This window comes from Clupea harengus, unplaced genomic scaffold, assembly GCF_900700415.2.
Source record: "Clupea harengus unplaced genomic scaffold, Ch_v2.0.2, whole genome shotgun sequence".
In the NCBI taxonomy this organism is placed as follows: domain Eukaryota; kingdom Metazoa; phylum Chordata; class Actinopteri; order Clupeiformes; family Clupeidae; genus Clupea; species Clupea harengus.
This window is the reverse complement of record NW_024880164.1, coordinates 1,848-11,401: the sequence shown is the minus strand read 5'-3', so window position 1 is coordinate 11,401 and position 9,554 is coordinate 1,848. Positions and strand designations below refer to the sequence as shown.

General features: G+C 43.7%; 1 long non-coding RNA gene across 1 annotated transcript; it reads right to left on the bottom strand.

Moving 5' to 3' along the window:
• Positions 1–4,798: 4,798 nt before the first annotated feature.
• Positions 4,799–9,147, bottom strand: LOC122131475. The gene is made up of 3 exons (XR_006152098.1): positions 8,804–9,147; positions 7,426–7,534; positions 4,799–4,835 (listed from the first exon to the last, which is right to left on the bottom strand). It is a non-coding gene; the product is annotated as an uncharacterized LOC122131475 (long non-coding RNA).
• Between the last annotated feature and the right edge of the window lie 407 nt (positions 9,148–9,554).

The window sequence follows — 9,554 nt, the reverse complement described above, 5'->3', positions numbered from 1 at the left end:
ACAAAGCCACCAGGCCAGACATCAAAAACCCAGCACTTCAATTTTCTGCAGTGCAAGATTGTAATCTCGCTAATGCAATTCATTAGAGTCACTGTGATACACTAGATGTATGACGGCATGTACAGCCTAATGTGACTTAAATATAGGCTTGGAAAGTTTTTATGACATAACATGAAGCTGAGCTTCCCTTAGAGCGACAGAATCATGCTAATAAAACACATGCCTTTAGCAGGATGTGTAGATGTACTCCCTGAATCATGATAATAAAACACATGCCTTTAGCAGGATGTGTAGATGTAGCCTACTCCCTGAATCATGCTAATAAAACACACGATGCCCTTAGCAGGATGTGTAGATGTACTCCCTGAATCATGCTAATAAAACACATGATGCCCTTAGCAGGATGTGTAGATGTACTCCCTGAATCATGCTAATAAAACACATGATGCCCTTAGCTGGATGTGCAGATGTACTCCCTGAATCATGCTAATAAAACACATGATGCCCTTAGCAGGATGTGTAGATGTACTCCCTGAATCATGCTAATAAAACACATGATGCCCTTAGCAGGATGTGTAGATGTACTCCCTGAATCATGCTAATAAAACACAAGCTCTTAGCAGGATGTGTAGATGTACTCCCTGAATCATGCTAATAAAACACATGATGCCCTTAGCAGGATGTGTAGATGTACTCCCTGTGCTGCCGTGTTCCTGCACCCTCAGCCAGCATCAATATTTGCTCTACGGAACTTTCTGGAGTGATTGGAAAGGCGTTCCAGCTTTCTGAGCAGCTATTCAATTAAAGGCCTTCGTTCCCCGTGCCTTTGATTTATCCACTTATTTGAGAAGAGAGAAGAGAGAAAATATCACACTCATAAAATATCACACTCATAAATTACCGGGTACGGCCGACCTCTGCTTTAGTCAGCTGTAGCTCTGCACTGCAAGCCTCCGCTGCCGTAACGGCTCTTCAACGGACATTTTCCATTAGACTGAAAAGCCCTCGGTGCACAGCCGTACTGTGGCGACAGATAGAGGCCCAGCCTGCTGATGGACTCTGCTACTTGTCGAAACTAGATTGTTGGTGTAAATGTCATCGGTATTCTAAAGTCGGGGCTCCCCGAGGAGAGATTCTTGGTCACCAAGAGACCAATTTGCCTCAAATACTGGTTTGTAAAATGTGAAATCATATGGCAGCCAGTGCTTGTAGCAAGAGTCTGTTGAAGCCAATAGTCAAACGGATTCTTAGAGAGGCAGTCCGTTCAATCTACAAGTACTGTTTTTAAGTTAAAGTGCTGTGCTGTGCTGTGAAGGATTTCATTGCACCACTTTCAGTGTCATTACTATAAATCATGAAATTGCCATGACATATTTGAATACATCCTTTTAACTATGCAAATGGACATACTTTTTCTCAGTATGTGCAATCACTAAATCCATGTGTATATCTTCCAGTTTGATTTGTCTTCCTGTCATCCTGACGGGCAGGGGTTTTTATCCATCCTCTCCTCCATTCCGATGAGGCGGTTATCTCCAGACGGACGGACGTTGCCTCAGAACTCTGGGTGAAGTGTCTCGGCTGAGAAGGTGACATCTGGAAGCAGGCCGGAGGGGAGCAGTGAGGAGGACACCAGTGATGTGGGGTCACAGGGGTCATTTCATTTGCACATTCTAATTTACATGAGGAAGGACCTGATTAGGCTACTCCCCCGTCTGAGTGCGGGTCCAGCCCCTTCCATCTCCTGCTCCCGTGCCGGCCCTCACACTGATTCCATGCCTGGCATAATCACAGCCTTGGGTGGTGTGTGTAAACACAGGACTCTGCGTGGTGCACTCATTTCCTCTCCCCGGGCCTGTCCGTCATCTCTGCTTCATCTAACCTCTGTAATTGCGGGGTTGGTATTTTGCCTCCCGCTGAAAAAAAACGACGCACGCTTTTGCTCACGAACTGTGAGCGGCAACAAGACAGTGATTCCAACGAAGCAATCTATTATCTCAGATCATCACCACTCCCATGCTCTGAGACGGGGGCTGGCTCCCTGTCATTTCTGGGTGGCTGGGGCTTGAGTTCGCAGTAATGAGACGAGCTGCATTGAGTCATCATCGAGTGCACATGTTTAATAAATCATGACCTGGAGTTCCAGCAAGGAGAACCCGGTTCCTGGAGAGGACAATGCCTCCTCTGCTTATATACTCTACATTGAAGCGTCGCCATAACTGATGATTATATCTACTGTATACAGCCGAAATGTTAACTTACAAAACCTTTTCTGCAGTGGAGGTCCAGGTTGACATGGAGACCTGCATTGAAGCACATGTTTTGTTTCTCCATCCATCCTCTCCATTTGGTGATGGGTTATGGGTGGGGTAGGGGGCTCCAGTCCATTTAAGTCTCTGCCCTCAGATACCAACAACAGCCCCCTTTCACATCCAGGGCTGGAGAATACTGTTTAGGTAACTCCATTATGGGTCAAGATGTTATGATAAAACGGGTTAAATTCACATGACAATACAGTAAAAGAGGCGATAGATTAAAATAGATAAATCAAGACAGCAACAACACATCAATAAAAACTCCAATCGATGGTGTGTTTTTCAGCTCAGTTTAAGAGCTTAACCTTTCAGCAATTTTTGCGCAGCTAGTGGCCATTTCATTTCAGATATGTTTTTGTAACCATATTAAAACTAGAATCAGCAGCTTCACACATTCACATAACCTAGGTGTTTAATCAGCAGCTTCACACATGCACATAACCTAGGTGTTTAATCAGCAGCTTCACACATTCACATAACCTTGGTATTTGAACAGAAACAGAACAGTGCCTTGCCCACACCCTGCCCACAGATATATTATTAAACAAAATAGAAATATTAAATTTCTAAAATGCCCATAAAAATGAACAAGCAAATGAAGAAAGACTTGATCAGATCCTTGTTACAGTGACTGTAACTGACCCATAAACCCAGCAGATGTCACTGGTTGTGGTTCACACAAAAGGTGCTATATAAAGCCTTGAGCTTCCTCATCCTCCTCCTGCCCTCCTCATTTTGCATTGTCTCACATCCTTTATGTTCCATGAACAGCATGAATTTGGTTTAAAAAAATTGTTGACTCTCACTTTTTTTCCATCTGTTTGTGAATCACTGTTAAATTTGGATGAATATATCCAGTCAGTGCCATCTTTCACTTCTGCCCTATTAAAAAGCCAAACATACGAGAGGGGGTAAGGACAGTTTTAATCCATACATACGAGAGGGGGTAAGGACAGTTTTAATCCATACATACGAGAGGGGGTAAGGACAGTTTAATCCATACATACGAGAGGGGGTAAGGACAGTTTAATCCTACAGGACGACAGGGGGGTAAGGACAGTTTAATCCATACATACGACAGGGGGTAAGGACAGTTTAATCCATACATACGACAGGGGGTAAGGACAGTTTAATCCATACATACGACAGGGGGTAAGGACAGTTTAATCCATACATACGACAGGGGGTAAGGACAGTTTAATCCATACATACGAGAGGGGGTAAGGACAGTTTAATCCATACATACGAGAGGGGGTAAGGACAGTTTTAAATCCATACATACGAGAGGGGGTAAGGACAGTTTTAATCCATACATACGAGAGGGGGTAAGGACAGTTTAATCCAAACATACGAGAGGGGGTAAGGACAGTTTTAATCCATACATACGAGAGGGGGTAAGGACAGTTTTAATCCATACATACGAGAGGGGGTAAGGACAGTTTTAATCCATACATACGAGAGGGGGTAAGGACAGTTTAATCCATACGTACGAGAGGGGGTAAGGACAGTTTAATCCATACAGTGGAGTCTAAAACATGTAGATTCAGAAGGCACCCCTCTTGTGCAAAACACCTACTTTGCTATTTTTGTCACTGTTGTGAAAGACAAAAGATCTATATGAGCCAAGGGGTTCGGCCTCTAAGTTAATACAAACACAATTATACTTAAAAATACTTTAAAAATCCAAATAGAGTGTTTGTGTTGTGAGCCGGAATCCATATAAAATGGTGTCAGTTTCGAGCAGCATTCAGCATTGACCTGGTGAATGGTTCTGCATGATCTCGAGTCTCACATAAATATGACTGGATGGGCTAGTCTTTCTGCCGTCCTGGCTCCCTGCAAACAACAGCAACAACAACACATCACTGTCGTTTTAGTGAGAGTCCCTCTGATGTCGTCCTGGCCTGCCATGCCAAGGTATGAGCCCGCCGTCTCCCTGCAGGGGCTGTGCCGCGCGCGTGTCTCTGTCTGTCACATCCAGCCAGGCAGCCGTCTCATCAGCGCCGAGCTCCTCTCTGGGTCCAGTCCCTGGGGAGTGGCGCTCCTCTCTCCTGGCGTCGGCACTCCCACCAGCCACCTGTCTCTAACCATTGGGGTTGTGCTCACCGTGAGGTTGTTTGTCCTTCGTTTAGAACATGCTTCAGAATGGGTCCCCATGACAGATAGTCCAATGCCTTCTTAATGGTTTACTTGTAAGCTCCAGAAACAGTGCTTAACATCCCGCGAGTGTCCATGCTGTTCTTGTTTCAAGCTTTAAAATCTTTCACTGTCACCCTTTGTGGTGAAATGACCACATGCTTGCTGAGGCTTCTAACATGTTGGTGCACTTTGAGGTTGACCTTCATTTCTCATTCAGTCCTGCCGCTTGTCAACACACACCCTCCGTGCCATTTGGCCCTGGGAGAAGCATCCCTTCTTCCTCCTGAAGCGCTGGTGTTGGCCTTCACTGGGTGTGGTTCTCCAGATGTTCCCGTTTTAGCCAGGCTTGCTTAGGGGAGGGAAATGTTACCAACAGATGTTCTGTTCCGCCAGAAAGAAATGAAATCAAAAATAGAAAAGCATTTGACAATGCCATCTGGTCAGATAAGTGTTTATTCTTTTGCCCACTACTCTCTCGCACATTAAAATCCAACCAGACAACAGCTGCTTATCAACACAGAATGCATAATGAGCTGAGATGTGGCGCTTTTTCTATTCTTAAACTGTGTGAACAGATTCTCAAGCATGCTATGTTGGTGTCTGGCCGGGCCTGTTTGGAAGACTGGTGTTGGGAGTGCATTCCCCCTGATTTTCCCCCTTGTTTAAGAATAAAACGAACCTTTTCTTTCGCATGCTTTTAGCTTCCACTCCATACTATAGATTTCCACAGTAACTAACACACAGTGAAGGGTTTAGGGCTGAAGGGCTTGAATTGGGATGTCACTGCAAAGACATGTTGGATCCATTCGTCTCCAAACGTCTTGGTTCAACACTGCAAAGAAATCCATCAGTGCCCTCAGTACCACATCAGTCACCCTCACTTGAGTAAATAAAAGTTCATTTATATGGTTTAACCCCTCTCTCTCTCTTTCTGTCTCAGATAGTTTAACCTCTCTCTCTCTCTCTTTCTGTCTCAGATAGTTTAACCCCTCTCTCTCTCTTTCTGTCTCAGATAGTTTAACCCCTCTCTCTCTCTTTCTGTCTCATAGTTTAACCTCTCTCTCTCTCTTTCTGTCTCAGATAGTTTAACCCCTCTCTCTCTCTTTCTGTCTCATAGTTTAACCTCTCTCTCTATCTTTCTGTCTCAGATAGTTTAACCTCTCTCTCTCTTTCTCTGTTTCAGATAGTTTAACCTCTCTCTCTCTCTCTTTCTGTCTCAGATAGTTTAACCCCTCTCTCTCTCTTTCTGTCTCATAGTTTAACCTCTCTCTCTCTCTCTTTCTGTCTCAGATAGTTTAACCCCTCTATCTTTCTGTCTCAGATAGTTTAACCCCTCTCTCTCTCTCTTTCTGTCTCAGATAGTTTAACCCCTCTATCTTTCTGTCTCAGATAGTTTAACCCCTCTCTCTCTCTTTCTGTCTCATAGTTTAACCTCTCTCTCTCTCTTTCTGTCTCAGATAGTTTAACCCCTCTCTCTCTCTCTTTCTGTCTCAGATAGTTTAACCCCTCTCTCTCTTTCTGTCTTATAGTTTAACCTCTCTCTCTATCTTTCTGTCTCAGATAGTTTAACCTCTCTCTCTCTTTCTCTGTCTCAGATAGTTTAACCCCTCTCTCTCTCTTTCTGTCTCACAGTTTAACCTCTCTCTCTCTCTTTCTGTCTCAGATAGTTTAACCTCTCTCTCTCTCTCTTTCTGTCTCAGATAGTTTAACCCCTCTATCTTTCTGTCTCCGAAAGGCTCCCTCAGCAAATGCAGACATTCTGATTGGGCCACTGCTGGTCTGTGGGAGCGGAGCCACCAGACGCCACCAGACGCCACCTCTCTCAGTGGAATGCTGGAGGCATGGTTGAAGGGGGTCGCTATCAGCTAACGCCCCTGATACAGTGAGGAGTCTGAGACGGCATGGCTGAGAGCTCTCAGGACTGGAATGGTGTCCTCTGACAAAGAGCAGAGCTCTCTCAGATGCCAGTGTTTTAGGTGGCCAGGCAACCAGTGATCCTCATTCATGGAACACGGTGTACCGCAGGACGATGCCGAGCCTTTGAGCTGTCATGGCTGCTGAGTTGAATTTATTTGTGAACAAGTTTTTCAAGAGGAATGATGACATTATTATTAGCGCTAACATATTCAAAACATATCTTCACTTGCACGACGAAAACATCAGTACTTGTTTTCCCGTTCCGTGCCTCAACTGTATTTGACATGGCCCAGTTGCCTGAGAAATTCCCCAAGACCAGCGCTGCATTTTAGCCACAGCAACCAGGACTGAAAGAGCGATCAATAAAGCTCTTAGCTGCATGGTTTCCTGCAAAAACACAAATCAATGCCCTTCATCATGTATGCAAGTATTTAAAGTCAAACTCTTTTTAGCAATATTTAGACAATTATTTGTTGTATGAAGTATTATTGCCTGTCAAACATAGGTAAAGATGTCACTAAAATGATATTATATTATATTATATGTGTTTAATGCATTTCATAAAAACATGTTATTGTAGCACTGTATTTCACTTCACATATATTCATCAAATTCAGCATGGGGATGACCCTTTTGAGGAGCTTCTACAAGCCCTGACAATAACCCAAAGAGTTGTGAGGACGAGTGAGGGTCCACTCAGACACGGGCCATTCTTGTGTTGACCCCCTCGTGTTCCTCCCAGCCGGTGTGTCCCCTCTAAGCCTGGGAAGCCAAACGCAGAGCACCCGGGCCAGCTTAGCCTGCCTCTCCCTCACCTTTTCCCAGGGCCAGCGGCTGAGCCCCGCGCTCCCGGAGAGAAGCAGAGGCGCAGAGGCTGTCCCGAGGCCAAAGTGCTGACCACTTCCCGGGGAGGCCAGGGATCTCACTGATCAAATTATCGAATGCTGAGTGAGCGGGTGTCGACTGGGTGCGATATCCAGCAGCCAGAGCCGCAGCCGTAGCCGCCGAGCGAAACAGAAACAGGGAAACAGAATAATAAAGCAGAGGCACTCACATCCACAACACAGCTCCCCGACCTTCACTCTTCTGCTCACATCTCCCAGAGAGTCCAGGGGTTATGCAGCGGGAGCCTATGAGAACGCTTGCACACTGCAACCATGGCTCTGTGAATAAAACATAAAGAAACACATGAATATATTACTCTGTTTAAACAGTGAGCCACTGGATTGTATATTGTGCACTTTTTTTTGTGGTAGAAAGGGTCCACAGAGAACTACCTCTGGGCATTGCCTTGGAATGGGCGAATTAGCATTACAGACAAGAGGTACATTCAGGTTTATTTTGAGAATCGTACAACAGTGTCAAATTGCATGTTCAAATTAAGCAGCAAAATATCAGTAAAATATAAATGTTCAAGTATATTTCTACATAATTTAAAACTATTGAAATGTATGAGTTACAGAAATGCATAACATTACTATTTCAGTACAGAACAATTTAAAATGGATTCTATTGTGACTCGTCATGAGTTATTCCTTAACGGTTTTGCCATCCACCAGCTACCTTGACTGACCAATGTCCCATTAGTCATAAGAAAACCGAAATCTACAAGTATACGGCCTTGAAGTAGCTGATTTAAATAAAAAATGTAACAAACATTGTAAAGACATTTCATGCAGTGTCAGTCATGTTTACTAGAAGAAGCATTTCAAGCATTTGATATTTTATTTGATGTGCTGCACAAAGACCTTATTAGTAGATTAGTCACTTGAACAATATTGATGTTATTTTCTCTGCTACTCTTTAAAGGAAACACTTGGTCAGACCCACATTCTTTGGTACAGTGTGAGGAAACAAGAACAATAGAATTAGAGAATAGAATAGAAATAGAGGATCCACTATCTGCTGTGCTTGTCTATATTATATCATGTATTATTATTATATATTACATCTAAATGTACCGCAAAATTATTTCAGCTGGTATTTTTTTTATTAGCCTACACACGAACATACATTCATAAACAGATGAATGTGAACATGAATGATTAGCCTACACATGAACATACATTCATAAACAGATTAATGCGAACATGAATGTTTTCAAGGTTTTAAAAAAAAATAGGCCTAGGTAGTTCATCCACCTTTTCTCAATCAGTGTGAATTTTTTTGTAAAGTTGTGGAGGCTAAACTCTATATTGAATAATTAAAATATCAGATAGGTTTTCCTGAGCTTTTTCTGTGCGTCTGTGAGTTCAATAAACAACTATTTCTAACTCCAAAAGTACGAGTGAGTGCCAAGTGAAGAAGAAGAGTTTAAACAGAAATATAAAAGGCAAACCCAACATGCAACAGCTCCTATTCTCTATCAGAACTTATTCCATGAGCTTGAAAAAAAAAGAAATCAATGCGTGTGTGGGGAAATGTGTACATACATGCAGGAAAAATCGATGGGCAAAATGATAAACACAGCAGCCGGGGAGCAGAGAAATGCCCCTCTCTCCAGGAAAACTGGCAGAAGACGAAACACAGACGGAGGCTGTTGGGTAATGGCTGGTAAACACAGAAGAATAAAGTAGACTGGATGCGTGTATGTATGGTCTGAAAAGCACACCCAGAATCTGAAAGGAGAAAGATCAGGGTTCCAAATACTTTAGGTAGTGAAGCGTTTCCGCCCCAACAAACGGATCACAAGATTAAACCACCGCGCAGAGAACTGGTGTCCAAGGAGACGGTAACATCAGCATGCCCCTAATCCTCTGGTAATGGGGGTTATCAAAGCCACAGGCAGAAAAATACCCAGCCCCTCTCAGCTGAATTCCATTTGCATAACACAACGCCTCCCCAACAATGTGGATTATGGTCTTGTTGGTTTAGGCTCTCCTCGGGTCTCGTGTGAGTGTGGCCGCTTTCACACAGAAAAGCACCTAAACGTCAGTGTGCTTGTTGTTTTTTTTGTCTTTTTATGGGACGACAGTGTTCCTTTAGCAACTTAGTGGGAAAAGGAGAGATTCTATGACTTTTTTTAAACATGGCCCTGATTCAGTGCCACTGATGTGTGCTGGCTGAGTGTGTTGGAAGCTCGAGAGGGACTTCAACAGAAAGCTGTTCAGTGTCCCCACTTCGGTTGGTTCAAAGTGCAGTGGTGTCATCAGCAATTGTACCAAAAAATACCCATCAGACAGA